Source organism: Marmota marmota, unplaced genomic scaffold, assembly GCF_001458135.2.
Source record: "Marmota marmota marmota unplaced genomic scaffold, marMar, whole genome shotgun sequence".
Classification (NCBI taxonomy): domain Eukaryota; kingdom Metazoa; phylum Chordata; class Mammalia; order Rodentia; family Sciuridae; genus Marmota; species Marmota marmota.
Window position 1 is genome coordinate 3,183,699 of NW_025999932.1, and position 17,917 is coordinate 3,201,615.

Consider the following 17,917-nt stretch of genomic DNA (forward strand, 5'->3'; position numbering starts at 1 on the left):
CCTAGCACATTTCAGGAAAAGATGAGCCCTTCTGTGAGCAACGTGATTCCTACACTCTGCAGGATCAATGGACTCTTCCTGAAGTCGCTGCCAGGAGCGGTAGCCTGCAACCGAAAGGGAGGTGAGCCGCCCACATGATCTCGAATATTCCAGTAGCCGCATTTTAAAAAGTATCAAGAAGAATGTGAAATGAACTATAATAGCTTTATTTAAGTCGGTATATTCAAAATCTCATTTACCAACATCATCAACACAAACATGGTCAAGGCCCTATTTATCTTCCCCTTCTCTATATCATGCTGACACCTGTCCCTACCCACATCTCAGAGCTCCACAGGTGATGCGACCTGTGGCTGCCACACTGGACGGCAGTGTCTCAAGAAGACACTCTTCTCTGATTCTCACTGGAGAAACCAGAGAGAGATGAATAAAATGAAAACATGACCACAATCACACCTCGTGAGGGGAAACGTCCTCTCCAGCTGCACTTCCCTACAACAGGTCGATAGCTTCCTGCTTTCAGCCCTTTCTCTATGTCCAGATGATTTGTCATTACTAGAATATGAACTCTTTTTTAAAAAAAAGGGTTGAGATTAAAAGCATTAGGGACAAATTTCACTGGGAAAAATGAATCCAACTTATTAGAAAAAGCTACATCCAACCAAAAGTTTGTGTAGATACTAAACAATTTAAATTTTCCAATGTAGAGGTAAATTACCTCTCACTCTTTCTATCTACCTCACATGGAAATTGAAGGACTTAAATCAGAAGAATGAAGATTTATTCACAGTGTGTTAAATTAAACAAGCATCTGAAAATATTTACTTTTTGTCTGTAATTAGACTAAATCATTAAAAATCATGACTTTTTTATGAACTAACTTTTCCACTTAAATACAATTTGGTTTTTCAGCTTTTCGTGGGTAGACTTCCAGAAACCTTTCCAGTTCAGTTTCTCCGGCCATTTTGCCAAATCCAGTTTATGCTGGCAACGGCTGACTTCTCATAAAAACAAAGAAAGTATTTCGAATCAATATAAATCTTTGGCAACCTTGTATGTGCCGTGCTCTTCCAAGCTCTGCAGGAGTCAAGAGCAGGTTGTTTGTAAAGAAACACGCGGCCATCACCCGGGACACGAAAGGAAGGCTAGGTCTCTCTCCGTCGCCAGGCGGGAGCGGCAGACGCACCCGGCCAGGCTGGGGCGTCCGGAGAGGGCAGCCGCCTTTCCTCAGCAGGTCATGGAAGGAACTTCTCGGAAGAAATGTGACAGGATCATGAGCAGGACCTGGCAACAGGAAAAGGGAGAGAGCATCCTAAGAAAAGGAATGTGAGCAGGGAAGTCAGGGGCTGTAGTCAGATGGAGGCAGTGGTAATTGGCACGTCACTGTAATACGAAGACAAAGAGCACGGAAGGTTGGTGGCCTTATTACGACGGAGGCCCACGGGTGGCTTCCATGGTTGTTTACGTAGGAATGGAGCAATAAGACGGCATCCAAGAGACAGCAAGACATCTCGTCAGGAGGGCCTGGCATTAAGGGAATAATTAGGGAGAGAGAGAGCGAGCGCCATGGAAGATGAAAACCTCCTTCTTCGTGCTATTTCTTTCACAGGATTTTTGCTTGCATTTATCTGTGACTTTCAGAAGCTTAGGGCAGATATTCCACCGCCTTCATTTGTACCTTCAACATCTCTGTTGTTTTTAAAGCAAACACAAGAAGACAGTAGCCATGTAGACTTTTACAGTAGCAACGTAGACTTTTACAGTAGCCACAGACTTTTTTATGAACTTGGAACAAGGTCTACCTTTCTCTACGGAGCTCCCTGTGCACTCTGGAGCCGTGGCGCGGTTTGAATCTGTTCTCTGCTACCTGTATGTGAACACAGAGAAGGGGCTGAGCACCCCGTGACTCTTCTCTACGAAATGGGGACGGTGACACTCTCTCGTGGCATTTTAAAATAAGGTTTTGTTTTTAAGACACTTTTAGTTTCAGAGCACAGTTGGCCAGGAAATGCAGAGAGCTCCCACATAGGCCCTGACCTCTCCACAGTCGGCTTCCTGCCCTGGAGTGGGGCCCTAGATTTGCTGGTGTGGGACCCTAGTTAAAACAGGTGAACCCACACCCATCCCAGGACTCCAGTGTACACCAGGGCTCACTCTTGGCACTCTACATTCTATAATTTTTGAAAAATATTTATAGGTTTGTTTTCAAGATGGAAAAAAATAATCAAATATGTAAAGAGCCTAGAAAAAATTCATGGCATAGATGAACTACTAGAAATGCCATCTACTATTGTTGTTGTTATTAATTAGAGCAAGATATTTTGAAGCAGTTTCTTTGTGTTGTTACATCTGTAACCTATGTGAAAAATGGTATTAACATATAGCAGATCTTCGTATGGCATTTGATGTACATGACACATCCTATATCATGTCTTCAGAAAGTGACAAGAAATTCTGAACTGGGAGCATTCTAGGAGAGGAGACGGGGAGGGGGGGGGGATGCATGCTGGTGGGCATGCACATGAAGGCCGCCTCCCAGGCCAGAGGTCTCCAACACTCTGCCTCATCTTGTGCATGGAGGGTTTATGCCCTTTAAGTCACACCAAGTGTTTGGCTCTGGAAAACAGTCGATGAACATGAGAAGGCGTCATCCTGAGACCATCTTCTGAAGAGGCAGAAGGGACCTCCAGCAACTTGGGTCAATGTGTCTTGGAATAAGATCCCAGCACGTCGTGAGTGTGCCGGGTCCTGAGGGCTGTGCTGAGGCTGTCAGCTGTGAGAACATCAGCTGGAGAAGACACGGATGTAGGTGAGGACAGGAAAGCCCAGGATGGCACCGTGGGTCTCTCTCCACCACCGCTGCCCGCAGAGCCACACAGGCGTCCCGCCCTGCACTCTGGCCTTCCGAGTTCTCCAGGCCAAGGGCAGCAGCTGGGCTCCCTGTTCCCGGGCTGACCCCACTATGTTCTTTCTTACTGTTTTCCAATCAAATATTTCTTAGAAATGGATTAGATTTTAATCAGACCAGCTCCATGCTTAATTACGAGATCCCAGGGGAAATCAGGATTTCCTGGAATCTTTCACCCAAGTCAGACATGATCAAGGGTACCTGGTAGTAGCAGGGAAAGGAGTGCATCTGCTGGCTGTGAGGTATCAGTGAATGGGAACGACAAAACCATCTTAAATTTTAGTTATATAGTTTACTTTAGAATGTGTCATTGCTGTTCCTTTGTAGGTCATTGACGATTCTCTGGTCATGATGTTAAACACTATCTCGTAAAAAATGGCAGAACTACACAGATTTGCCAATATGTTTGTGGTTATTTCTATTTACAAAGGATTTTAAAGAAATAATAATCTTGTGCTTCACACTTAAGTGGTTTTCACCAATTTAAGACTATCACTCTTTGTTTCTGCAGATAGCTCTGTGTCCTACACAGGGGGTGAAAACGTAAAATTTGTCTGGTTGAGCAACATGTCAGGATAGGGCTGGGACAAAGTCTCACCCCCATGAGAAAGCTCCGCAGGCCCAGTCCCTCCTGAGTTGTGCACGTACTCACTCGGGTTTATTGTGCACTTGTAATTATTGTATGCATTTACTGGCTTTTTAAAGCCTTAGATCTCTGCCCCTTATTGAGGGTGGTAGGTCTATTAGGCAAGCAGAGGAAGGCAAGAAAGAGAAAATGAAAGAAGGCTTTTCAGTTCTGCCTCGTGTTCTCCCATGTAGGAATTCCAGGTAAGGACAAGTCTGTGAAGGCCAGACGAGGTGGACATGATGCAGTGGACATGATCCATCTTCAGACTCTAAATGTCGATCATTTTGAAACAGGTAAGCAATTTTTAAAAACTGTAACTATTCTATCACTCCTGGATTTTTACTCCTGGAATGAAAATAGGAGAGACCAACAGACTGTTCCTAAAGGGGCAGAGTGTGGATCCAAGTATCAGGAGCCAAAGAGGGACAGGTCATTAAGAACTGCTAAGGAGTGTGGAGCCCTTGCACCAGGGGCAAGGAAAGTGCAGGATGAGCCCACAGGTCAGCAGGCCGTGGACCTGAGGCAGTGGTGTTTCCTGTGCTCACCACACGTGGGTCCCTGCTCCTCACGTGTTCTGTGCACCATCTCGGGCCCTGAAGAGTCCTGGGGAGTGATGCCATGATTGCCCCCATTTCCAGAAGGGTAAGCCCAGCTGCTAGAGGGACATGGTTTGCCATGGGACTAGTTGCTGAGAGCATTTTAGGAATGCTCAGACAAGGACCATTACCAAGAGGGGGCAGGCTCACGGGCCTGGTTTTATGTATTAGAACACGGAAAGCAAAGCTGTGCCTCTCTGCTTCTCCATGTTCCATGTTGACCAGGTCCACGTGCACCTGGAGCAGGAAGATCCTGTGTATGCAGTGGAGCAGGGGGCACTGTGCTCACTGGGGAGGTGGCCAGAGAGGGAGGCCCGGGATGTGGACTGAGTCTCCACGTCCAGATGGGCCTGGTCCCAGGTTTGAGGAACTTGGGGGTGTTTACAAAACCTACCCTAGCTATCTTGAGGAATATCAAGGAAAGTGAAAGGGCAGGGCCCTGAATGCCGGGGACCTCCGACAGATATGCTCACTGACATTCCCTGGTGACCTTGTCCCTGAACTGCTAGACAATGGCTTTATATGCCCTTCAGAAAGAAGCAGCATCTTCCAGCATCAGCACTGTTCACTAATGGCCACTGGTCTCCACCACTTCCCCACACCCAGCCCAGGCCGGCTGCTCGGGGGCCACCCTGTCTGTGGCCTGCTGTTAACATGCACCACGGCAGGTATGTGCCCAGTGAATATGTTCAAGGAAACACAACAGACCGACTTAAACTAAGCAGGGAAAACCAGATGAAGTGTACGGTAGTGACTGGGTATTGTTCAAAGTGGTGATTGATGCTCTAATATCAACCTAAAGGATATTAGCCAGAAGGTCCTGATGTGATTAGAGCCCGTCCAGCGCTGTTCCCGCACATGCCCAGGGAGGCACAAAAACCCTGCTTTGCCAGTTAGCAAGCCATCAGCAAATGGGGGAGCATCCACTCAGCAAGTGACTGCCAACCAGGTGACCCTCACATGCCGGGAGGGAGTGGAACAGAGGGCCTCGGAAGCAGCCTCCTTAGAAATCCTCAGAAACAAAGGAGATGCCTGTCAGTCCTGAGAGGGCCAGAACTTTTGCTTTTGATTTGAATTTAGTGAGTGGAAATTGGCTTTTCTCCATCTGTAGGAAATAATTCCAAAATCAGAAGCCAAAGAAAAAGAAGTGAACCTTACTTTTGATGAAACCATGAAAGAGGGAGAGAAAGAATAAAATAGGAGCACAGTCTCTTAGAACCAAGAGCAGTCACATGTGAAAGTCGTGTGGGGTGACACCTGAGGTCTCTGGCCCCAGGAGAGGCCCGCAATGCCCACTTTTTCAAAGCAAAGAGCATTTTGAGCATCGAATCCAAGCACATGTTCCCAAGGTGGAGATGAGAAGCCTCGCTGCTCCTCGAGGTCCCTGGAGTGAGCCTGCCTTTGAGGCAAAGTCATCATCAGTGACCGCCTGTGACCGAAGGACAGTGCTGGCAGAAGCTCCCCGGGTGCCATCCTGGGGTCTGGTCCTCCTTGACTGGGAAGAGGTAAGAGGCGAGAAGGTGGCTCACATCTCCATGACCCTGCTGAGAGTCCCCGCTGTCCTGCAGCACACTGCTGTGTCCCGCAGGAGCCCACAGGGTGCAGACCCGGACAGAGCCTGTCCATTCAAACACAACAAGGACTTGAGGAGCAGCAAAGCACTGAGATGGTATGATTTTTCGAGTGGGTAGAAAAAGCAGAGGAACTGATATCTAGTGGGAAACATAGAAAAATGCCGCTGCAAATTGGGAAATGATCCCTCCTGTCTCCATGAGTTAAAGAGCACGCGAAGCTGTCAGCTCTATCACCAAAGCCCACCTGAGCTTGTGCACCATGTGTCCAGAAGAGCAGGGGCCGTGAGCTGGCACAGCCCGGGGGAAGTGGAAAGAACACAATCCAAAGCTGAGGGCCGTTCTGCAGCAGCACTGAGCAGAATCGCCCCAAGACGCAGCACAGCCTGGAGCAGGCCAGGACAGGAGCACGGGGAGGCCCACAAGAGGGAACAGTGGACAGGATCATGGAGAGGCAGGGGCGCAAGATCCAGACCGCACAGAAGACTACCTCAGCGCTGCACCATGACGGCAGAACAGCAAAACAGTCTACAATGTCATTTTTCAGCACTTCAGAAACAAAGCACTGAAAATTCCAGTTTGAGAGGTGTCTCATGTCCCAGGAATAATCCCCACAGGAGAGAGAAGGAGAAGGCAAAGCTGGTGACTCTGACCTATAGAGAATCCTAGGGTTATGAGGTGAGTTTGTTCCCTTTTGCTGCTGAGAAAAACATGTGAACTGGGTACCTTGATATAAATATGTTATCCCACGGTTCTGGTGTCAGAGGTCCAATCAATCTTATGAGGCAGGAGCCCGGGGTTCCGGAGGATTCCTCTGGCCCATGGCCTTGCCTTGCTTGCTCCCCTTCCCAGGCTGCCGACATTCGGGCTCATGCTTCCTTCCTTCAAGTTCAAAACCAGCCTCCTGGCCTCGGCAAACCCTCTGACCTCCATTTCCCTGGTCACATCCCTCTCTGAGTCTAATGCTCCTGCCTCATTCTCATAAAGTCCTTGGGTACTCTGGAATGATCCACCACAATGGGACTGCCTCAGGTCTGTGGATTGTCACATATGCAAAGTCCCTCTGTCACCTCCAGCAAGCAGTTTCACAATGTTCAGGGATCAGGATATGGGATTCCTTGGAGTGGGGCATTATTCTGCCTGACACAGAAAGCAAATCAAAAAGTCCTCTATAAGGAAGAAAAAAAAAGGACGCAAAACTTCCCCAGGTGTCTCCACAGGGCAAGGATGGGCCACGCTCATCTTAGTTCTCTGCTGCTGTCTAACAAGCAACCCTGAAACTCTGTGGCTTCCAACAGCAATGAAAACCTATTATTCACACGGTTCCTGCAGGTGAAGAACTCAGGAACATCTCAACTGGGCAGTTGTGACTCAGCGTACCTCCCTGGGGGGCAGTCAGGCCATTAGGCATCTGAACTGGGGGCCACATCTGAGGTGGTCAGGCCACAGGGCTGGGGAGTGCTGCAGTGCAGGCTTGGCCACATGGGGGGCACTTTCTCATGATGAGGCAACAGGCTGCCTCCAGACTGAAAGGTCCCAGAGGCAGGAGCCAGGCCTTGGAACTCACGTCACACTCTTCTATCCACCTGTCTCTCAGAGCTGAGGTGGGAGGACCGTGGTTCATTTCCTTGAAAAGTCCAGAGCAGACCGATCTGTAGAGCTGTCAAGCAGAATGGCAGCGGTACCAGAAGAGCCCACTGTGCACATATGATAAAGGATAACCGTACAGTTAAAAGTGAACCACAGACCAAAAAGACAAATTCAGATTAACAGAAAAAAATATAACCCTACGAAACAATGTTCTCAATACTTTCCGGGGGCAAATGTCAATATGAATACACTTCAAGGAGGGTGATATGATCACTTATCAAAATTTAATGTGTGCATACTCTTTGATCAATAATTCAGCTTCAAGAAACTTATTCTACTAATGTCTTTACATGATGGCAAGATAATGCAAAAACCCAAATATATAGTATTATTAGATTATAATCTAAGCAAAAAATCATATCCATTAATCTCTACTGATATAAATGAATAAACAAGGGAGAACCCTTAAGTATCTCATGCAGACGAATTCCAAATAATGTGTGCGGGTGTGTCACCCTCCAGGAAGGAGAAGAGCCCCCTCCTCAGGGGCCTGTGCATGGTGGATGCCTTCTGGTGGCCCAGGGTGAAAGGGAGGGTCACTTCTCAGAGGGGAGACCTAACAGCACTGCACTCGGGGATGAGGTGACACCCACGGCCATCAGGCACCTCGCTGGTCAGCACCCTCCGTGTAGGGTGGTGGCAATGGCCCCTGCTCCCTGTGATGTTCTTCCTAAAGTGCACAGTGCCAGCGTGCCCCCGAGACAGGCCTCAGAGCCCCATAGGGAAGGCTTCCGCAGAGCCCCTGAGCAGCCCTCAGGCCCGAGAAGCGCTGAGGGAAAACTGTACTTCCCGGGGAGCCCGAGACGGAACCTCAGGAGCGGCCCTAAGGGTCCGGCGGCAGAAGTGAGGCTCACTTGTGAGGGTGCCTCAAGTGGGACCACTGACTCCGACAAGTGGCCCAGGACATCCTGGGCAGTGTCACCAGGGAAATGGAGGTGCTGGGCACTCTCTCCTCATCTTCTTGGTTTGCGTGTAGTTTTAAAATGTTCTAAGAGTAAAATTTGCTAAAATGAAGAGGATGGGAAAAAATGGAAACCGCAACATACTAAAACCTCTGGGATAGAGCTGAAGTGATGATTTAAAGGCTGCTTTTAGCTTTGAGAGATAACATAAAAAGGGAAGGACTTTTTCCCAGTATTTAATTGCCTTTAACTTTTCCATAAAGTGAGATGAAATATAAAATCTGGGGTGTTTTAAAGTATATTTTATATAGTCAAATATATCAATCTTTTCTTTTATTGCTCCTGAATCAGAACCCTTTCTCTACAACAAATTTAAGGACAATTTACCCATTTTCTTGAGGCACTTTTATGATTTCTTTCAACATATTTAGTTTCTTAATTAATTTAAAGTATTTTTAGGCATAATATGAAATACAAATGTGTTTCTGTATTTTTCTAAATAGTTACATATTTGTACTACCTCAATTTTTTATTAAAATGTCCATTTTTACCCTAGTGATTTGAAATTCCTCCTTGTAGTGTGTTAGATTTCCATAGGTACTTGAGTCTCATTTTGTACTTTATGTACTTTTCCCCATTACCTACTTCTCTTTTTATGTGCCAACACCACAATGTTTTGAATGTTGTATATTTCAATATCTAATAAGGCAAAACTCCCTTTCTTAGTTTATTTTTAACATTTCCCAGATATATTTGCATATAAATTTTTTCATATAAATTATATTATCAAGTTAGCCAACACAATAAAAGTAACTTGTTGGTATATTTATTGGAATTGCCTTGACTTTGTAAATAAACCTTGAGAGAGCACATATCTTTGTAATGTTGGATCTTCTTGTCTAAAAATCAGGACTTACTTCCCATCTATTTGGCCAAGTCTACTCTTGCAACTTCATGTGTGTGTTCCAATCTTCCTTATACAGTGTTTCCCATTTCTTGTTACATTTATCTCTGTGATTTTTTATTGCTATTGTGGGTGAAACTTTCTCTAACTGCTTACAGTTTGTATATATGAAGCCTATAGATGTTTACTTGTTTATTTTGCAGGCCACTACATCATTGAATTATTTTATTGAACTAGTTTTATCAATGGTTATCTGAGAGTTTATATGTATGCTGTCATCTTATCTGTCAATAAATAAAATTAGTCTTGTTTTAACCTATTCTCATGCTTATAATTTATCTTAAATAATTGCATTGGCTAGTATCACTATTACAGTGTTGAAGAATCATGGAGGTAATGGGCATCCTTGTCCTGGTCCCAATCCTAACAGAAATGTCTTTACAATCTCTGGTATTTCCCCGTTGACTGATGTGGTGGGTTTAGGATTATCTATCTATCTATCTATCTATCTATCTTGTAGGTATATTCTTTTTAAGAAAACATCTCCAAATTATTATTTTCTTGACTCCTTTAACTCATTAATGAATGCTGAATTAAGACCTTTTCAGAATCTATGAAGCTTGTGGACAGAAATAGTTAAAATCAAACAAAGTTCTGAACTAAAGACTTCTCAAATCTTTGAGTTGAAAATAACCATTGCAAATCAATAAGAAAATGCCACAAACAACAATTCTTCACATAAGAAACAATTTTAGGGGCTGGAGACGTTGCTCTGTAGTAGAGCTCTTGCCTAGCTTATACAAGGCCCTGGGTTTGATTCCTAGTGCCAAAAAAAAAAAAAAAGAAAAAAAAAGCAATCTTTTCAAAAATGAACTTTCAAATGTGTGTGCCATAGAACTCACTGTAGGAAGCAATGAGCTTTACTGATTTGATTTTGCATATGAATAAAGCTGTGCTGCCAAGGTCAACCTCTGTTCTAGTCCAGAAAGGAGCCTTCTCCTGTTGACCTTCCTTCTAACAGCAGACTCCTGCTAAGGGATGTCTCGGGAATTTTACTGAGTTCCGCTCAACACAGTGTCAGAAATAGCCTAGCCCCTGACTCCTTCATAAACATTGAAAAAATTGTCATAGGCATCTTCAAAATCAAACTATTGGGACAAGGCAGCCCCTCATTATAGAGATGCTGAGCAGGAGTGAGTCTTAAAAAAAAAATAAGACTTTTGGTCATGAAGTGTACTGACATTTTGGCCAATTATTTTATATATGTTTCCTTCATTTCTTGTTAATGACTAGGGTGTATGGAAGCAGAATATAAGGCAGGCAGGTAAAATTTTTCTTCTCTCAAGTGGTAAAGAGGTTTTAAAAATCATGGTCAGGAGTGTGACATTTTGTGACTTGCATTCTAAGGACAGAATCACTTCAACTGGAAATGGAAAGAAGAGGAGGAGAGGCAGAGGAGAAGGGCACGTCCCTTGGTGCTCCTGTTGACACCTTCACCTGGCTCTGGCGCCCTCCACTAATCTCAAGCCTAGCTTTGCATGTCCCTGAGTTCAACAGGTGCGGCAAGTCTACAGGCACTGAAGTGTGACCTTCTGTTTTCTGTGAGGACAAACTGCACTCTCTTTCACTCTCCCTCAAAACTAACACCCCATCTTTCCTCATCACCTGGAAATTTCCCCAGCCTCATAATTTGTCCTAGGAAATATTATGAAAAGGGGTCAAACAAGGTAGGCAGTAAAGAACAATCTAGAGAGAAGGTAAAGCTACCCTACACGTGACATTTTGGATCCTTACTTTGTGTCGCTGATCTTACATTTTTATACACACAGGAGTACACAAGGCCCAAATTTGATCTTCACCTATTCACAAGAGCTCTAGGGTTTAAATACTCATTATAAACATGCGCACGGCCATATTTTCCAGACGTGCAGATAGGTTTTACCTAGTTCTGGCACCAGAAATTGCCATTCTGCATTGTGGGCTTTGTTAAGCCTTTGTGCAGTGTCCCCTGTGCCTTGCTCCCCCTCGTCTCACCTGGTCTCCGTGGACACATGCCTGTGGCCATAGTGCATTTGCAGGTCTTCCTGGGGCCTTGGCCCTGGGCAGCAAGAGTCTGTGCAGTCCTGGCCCAATGCATCTTTCAAAGTCCTTTGGACTAAGTTTGTCTCTTCCGACTGATGCCAGATTTATTTTGAACCTTTAGGCTGAAATGTGTTTCCTCAGGGAAAATTGGCTGTGATGCGCATTGTGGAGTTCATTCGTTTAGGTTATGCAGGGATCTTTCCTCCCATTGACATGCCCGTCTAGTTCCCATTCATGTGAGAAGAGTAAGTGACGTGGACACATGGATTAACAACAGATCTCTTGGCCTCGACCTGTGGAGTACATTTTGTGAACTGGCAATTTATTTAAAAAAACAAAAACAGAAATGCCATGAATCAGAAAAAAAAAATTTAATTACTTAAAAGAAGAAAGAAGACAGATGGACTGACTGGGGAGTGCGGTTGAGAGGACACCAGGCTGCAGTTCCCAACAGGAGGCACTGGGAGAGCTGAGCTGGTCCCCTGCTCCCACCTGCTCCCTCGCCCTCCCTCTTGCAGCTGCAGGGTCTGCCTCACAGGGATGCCCGGTGCTGGTCATGAGCACTCCTCAGAGCACAGATGTGACAGCCATGAACTGCCCTCTCGGACCAAGAGACCCCCCATGGGTCTTAACTCATTTAAGATATACCCTGGCCCAGCACTTCCTAACCCCGAGGCTTCCTCTGGACCTCTTATTGGCCTGCTGTTGTGTCCCCTGTGACCGTGGGGACCCTGCAGTTGTGGGTGACCATCTCACTAGCACCCCACACAATACGGCATGGTCCCACGTGCACCTGCTCCAGTCGTCACTTTGCTCTCTGTGACTCCGTGGTTTGAACACCTTCCTCGTGAGTGAGGAGCACTCCAGAAGTGCCAGGTCTTGCTTCCTGCAGAGGCTCCCACAGGACGAAGCAGCCTGGACCTGGGAGAAGCCCGACAGAGGGTGCTGGCAGGTGGGGAGCCAGGTGTGGCTATGAACCTGCTTCAGCCGGGTTTTCCTCACTGTGTCCTGTACACACTCTCCAGAGAGGGGCAGGGAACAAAGAGATGCTGGATGCCAGCTGTCCCCTGGCTTGCCAGGATGGCATGCCCTGATGTGGCTCTTGTGCTACCTGCATCAAAGGCCATGAGCTGCCACAGGAACTGTGCTGGAGGAGATGGAGCATCAAAGACCCTCAGAAGCACATGAAATAGTGAACATGCTCCCTGCTCCCTTGTCTGCCCGTTTCCATTAGGGATGCAAATGTATTCCAATATTCCATCTGATGCCACCCTAGGGCGCCGTTGGGTTTTGTTGCCCCAGGCAAGATGGAGAAAAACAGCCTCAAGCCCCACTGCCCCCTCACAGCTTGCTGACCCTCCCATGATAGAGTCACTAAAACATTTTGCTGCCCTAGGCAACCACCTGCTCTTCCTGCCTGTAAAACTGTCCTAGCACAACTCAATTCATCTCTCCCGGTGAATCCATATCACAAGTGGATAATCTGCAGTCAGGACAGAAAAGCAAGTCAGATGCCTTCCAGCAGGAATGGGAGCTTCCCCCATGCTCTCCGCCAGACTGCCTTTGCATCCTTTTCTGTGAACTGTAGCTGCTAGGTTTTGGCACGAATGGCATATTTTCTGTGGGATTACAAATTCTAGATAAGTGACTGGGTAGAAGGGAAAAAGGAGTCTTTAGTGAGATTTTTACTAAAAATGAATTCTCTCTTCACCTCCATTCTGAACTCTTTTCCTCTTAACTTTGTGTACCGTGCCTGTCTGCACATTGATTACCTGTCACTCATTAGGCAGAATACTCTCCTGGGAGAATGAACATAAGAGAACCAAGCGGGTTGGGGTGTGGAACACTCCCTTGGTGTTCATGTGGATGCTCTGGGACACAGGATGCAGATGCTATGTGCACTAAGTTGGCTCCTTGTGTCTCTGGGGCCAGCTCAGTGCTGCAGATGCAGCCGTCTCACCTCTGTGCGTTATAATGCTATCCTCAGGTCAGCAAGCAGTTACGTCAGCTATGTGCTGTCGGCTCTGACAAGCATCTCCAGACAATGGCCTGAAAGGCCCGGTGGAGTCCAGACTGTGCAGACAAAAGGGCAGGGAGCATCCACCCTGCCGGCCGCCTCTCCTCCTGCACTTGGCCTTGGTGTGTGCGTGGGCTCCCCACAATCACCCCTGGTGGGTACCTGGACCTCGGATCCCCTAGGGAAGGTGGGTGAAGTGTGCTCCACAGGTCTCTAAAATAAACTCCAGACTGCTTCCTCAGGATTTCTGAGGGCCTGGGGCAGTCTCAGGACCACAACGGAAGCAAGGGCTGTAGCATGACGTCCCCTGGCTCATCGGGTGACTTGAGGTGGTTCTCCTCTACAGAAAGCACCCCGTGAAGCCTCCGGGAGTGTGGACCCTGCCTTCCCAGAGCTGATGCCCTCATGCTGGGACCTCCTGCACCTGCTCAGAACAGCGGCTCTGGCCAGAGGCTCTCCCAAGCCACACCTCCATCCTCAGAGTTTCTCTGCAGCCTTAGACCCCTGAGGTAGGTGTGGCCCTGAGCAAGGAAAGGGACCCTGGGGGAAGTAAGGAGCATGTCCCTGCTCAGACAGCAGCGCGAAGCTGAGCGGCCATTTCCCCAGCCACACCTGGGGCAGCCTGCTGGCCCCCCGTCCTGTAGCTCACCCATCAATGTGGAGAAGCAGCGCAGACTCAGGGCTGGAGGCCTGCAGTCCATTCCAATAGCAGCCTCCATAGGAAGACGGCGTGCTGGCCTTGGGCGAGAGAGCACTGGGGCTGTAAATGGAGTCTGGAGGAGGGACGGCTGGCCAGAGGCACCCTGTTAGCACAGAGGATGCAGCCTGTTGGCATGCAGGCCCGTGTGGCTGGCCCTGAGGGCTGTGGGCAGTGCCTGGGCGTCCTGGAGGGAGGGTGGGGCCTTGGCCCCTGCAGGGGTCTGTTCAGCTGGACCAGGACTGTTCTGTTCAGACTCCATGGCCTCTGCTTCAGGAGGCGTGGGAAGCTGAGAGCAGACACCTGTTTCCTAAGTTATGCCTGCTACAGAGTGTGGTGCTGGGCCCTCCGTGAGGAGTTGATTTGCCCAGGGGTCTGGGAGGCCTGTCTGGAAACTTGACACCTCTGGGACCGGGCTGTGTATTCTGATACCTGTCAGTCAAGTTCCTAACCCTGAAAGGTGGGGGTGAACGACAGCATTTCCTGGTCCACAAGCCTCCCTCGCCACCTCGGTTTGGTTAGTGTTGCTATAGCAACCTCCAGCCTGTTTCATGATCCAGCGATGATTACTGAGCACATGACAATGGACAAAATATCAGGTTACAAGGGCGCCCGCCTCTGTAAGACATCCTGTGTGACGGACGAACGCTGCTTCCCAGCAGAGTGCGGTTTCCGCCACCCGGGAAGGAGGGGGAGAACCATGATGTCACCAACCAGAAGGGTGTGCAAACAGGGATCACAAGCATCACACAGCTGTGCTTAGGTCCTCCTGAGGGGTGTGTCCTTCCACATTCTTCATAGCTGTTACACAAATTGGTAAATGAGAGAAAAAGCACAATCTGTGAAATGATTCTCATGTGAATAGATGGAAAAACGGACACAGAGGCTGAAATATCCAGTTCTGTTCCACCCGCCTCCTCACGTGGCAGTCTGCAGGTACAGCATGCAACAGGTGACCCGACACAGTTGTCCAGCTGCCCAGCCCTCCAGGAGCCGCGGGACAGAGCTCAGTGACCACAGGTGCTGAGTTGGGGCTGTGGTCTCCACGTGGCCTTGTAATCACCACAACCAATACGTGGATCAAAAGAAAAATTAAGTAGGACTTCTTTTAAAATCAAATTGACTCAGGAAAATCAGGAACATGACACTTGAATCATCCAGTTCAGAAATAGAACCATTGTCTTATTAGAAAGGCCACACATTTTCTGTACTGGGAAGGTGATATTTCTGCAAAGGTTATTGATCTGTAAGATGCAAACCGGAAGGAGTCCTGATTACACTTAATGTGGAAATAGTGCCTCTTTCCCTGCTGCTTGCCTCATTATTACGTCAGTGGTTTGCCATCTCGTAGGATGAATAATTGTATATGTATGAATATGAATCTGGGATCATTGTGGAAAAGCAGCTGCTAATTCAGTCAAACCAATAACGGAGATGACTGCGTGTGACTCATCCAGGTCAGGGGCAGATTAGGAACGGGAGACTCAGCATTGATTATTTGATTTTTGTCTCAGCACATGCTGTCCCCAGCACCCTCATGGCCCCCCTTGGGTGAGTAAGCCTATCAACTCTGGGCTCCTTGGTAAAGCGTGGGGTTGGCATCAGTGACTGTGAACCTCCACTCTGTGTGAGAGTCACCTGGAATGTGCCCTTAAAACACGAGGCTGGTGTCCCATCCCCGACAGAGCCAGTCAGCTCTCTGAGGTGAGATCTGGGCTCTCTATTGATTGATAACTCCCCAGGTACCTCTAACTGCACCCAGGATTCCGAACTGCTGCACTAGATGACTCAAGGACTCTGTTAATACTAACATCAAGTGCTCTGTGCTGTGTTCCCCAAGGGCTCCTTCAACTCCACCTGCTCTCCTGAGGGCAGCTTGCTTCTCAGTGGACTGGGCAGGGTCTGGGCGTCTGCAATGCACAGAGTACTGATGACCCCACTGGAGGCCAGACTTCGAGACTCACCCACTAGAGCAAGTGCTCACAACAGCACACACTCAATATACAACACACAGCAATTTTACACTTTAATAATACCTGGGAGGCTTAGCTGTCATCTCACAACCCACTGAATTTCCACCACAGAGGCCCAAACCAAATTATGGCCTTTGTACAACTGGTGAGTGGTGGCACAGCCCCGCTGGCCATCAGGCATCCTGAAGTCTGTGCAGGTGTGTGGTGGACAGTCTTCACGGTTCTGACACCAATTTCTGATCCACTTTCTGCATGTCACAGGTTGAGTGACATGTTACCCATGCTTGTAGTGGTCAGGTCACACCAAGGGAAGCTGGAGGCTGTGGGGAAACCAAGACCTGACATGTTGTTCTGCCCAGGATAGAATCAAAGGGCCCGAGGCACCGTGGTTACCCTCCCTCCAGGAGGGAGGTGGTGGGCGGAGAGCAGGGTGGGAGCCCTTCTTGCTGTTCACTGTGGCAGAGGGACTTGGTGCACCCCACACCCCTGCCCCCCGACCCCCAGTGCTCAAGGTGTCTGGTGACCCACTCAGGCCCCTTGCTAACTCTTCCTGTCTGGTGAAGGTCTGGGGCACTCTCAGTAGTTCTGGTCTCGTCTCTCTTTTGCACATGACCATCTGTTATCTTTTGACAAGGACTTTGGTACTCTCAAGGAGGGAAAACAAATTCAAGTCTTTAATTTAAAAGGATATCTCATGTCCACAAAGAGAACATCCCGATCAAGCTCTGGCATCTAAATTTTCACAGTTTTCTTCAGCAAAAGGGTCGCACAATGACAAATGCAGGGAAACCTCAGGAAGATGGGTGACCTGGAGTGCACAAATTTTGTCCAATTCCAGGTCCTCAGAGTGCACAGGGCCAGGGCTCCCGCTGACGAGTCTCGTGCTGTCTGGCGGGTGGGAAGGACTGGCCCTCAAGGTCTGGCGGCCTCTTGCACTTCCCTCCACGCTGCTCTGTGAGGTGGTTCTCCCCCAAAGAACTACTTTGGAATTGAGAAATAAGCATGTCTATTCTGAGGTTTGCATTTTACAATGGGTTCATCCAGGTGAACTGCCACAACCCGAGGTAGCCTTCCTGAGGGTGTCCTCTGCTGGGCTCTGAATGCAAGCCTGGCTGTGAGCCCGAGCCTTTGCAATACACTCTGAGACGGGGGTAAGACTGACCCATTCACAGAGGGGAAAGTGAGCCCCAGAGGGCAAACCTGTGACCCGCAGCGGGTAGAAGGCGAGGTTTGGGATCCATCCGTCTCAGCACAGTAAGCAGCTCCTCCAAATCCAGCATGACGACAGGATGGGAGCCCCGTCTGGAAAGCACAACTGGTGGGAGCGCCCATGGTTGCCCAGGCAAAGCGTCGGGATTGCTTTCCCCCAATTTTTTTAACTCTCCATTCCCAGAAAATCCAAGTCAGAGGTAATGGCAGGGGAGAGGCGTGATGGGCAGAGAGGGAGGTTCACTCTTCGCCTTTGCTTTCCACATGATTTGCCATGTTATCAGGTGGAAGTAGGGCGCGGACCTGACCAATGGCTCCAGGGACAGACAGAGGTGGCTCCTGTACAGCATAGATGTTGAGCCTGGCTCTCCGCTGAACTGGACTATGCACACACAGAGCTCCTGTTCAAGCCACCTACTTATGGTTTTCTTTGGCATGAATGTTGGGTTTTACCATGTTCCCCATGAACTTACAAATAAAGGGTAACTCTCAATAAACTGCAAAGTCTGATTTTATGAGAAGTTATATTGCCGCAGTCTGGCTGGGCACAATCAGGAGCCACTTGTCAAAAGAAACTAACTTTATTTTTAGAACCACACACGCCAAACAAAACAGCCTCTCAGGAAAAATCCTCAGAGCCTCAACTGCCACCACCGGCTTTCCACAAGCCTCTCTCTCCCACACAAGCCTCTTTCCACCTCCCACAATCCTCCTGCTCTTGAGGCCGATTGGCTGGGTCACGTGGGCGGAGCCAAAAAAAGTCCCCCAATGAGCAGCTCC

The 17,917-nt window shown here is 48.1% G+C and overlaps 1 long non-coding RNA gene across 1 annotated transcript; it reads left to right on the forward strand.

Annotated features, from left to right (window-relative positions):
* The first annotated feature begins 336 nt into the window (after positions 1 to 336).
* Positions 337 to 17,612, forward strand: LOC125616032. The gene is made up of 3 exons (XR_007346637.1): positions 337 to 2,809; positions 3,728 to 3,829; positions 13,605 to 17,612. It is a non-coding gene; the product is annotated as an uncharacterized LOC125616032 (long non-coding RNA).
* The last annotated feature ends 305 nt before the right edge of the window (positions 17,613 to 17,917 follow it).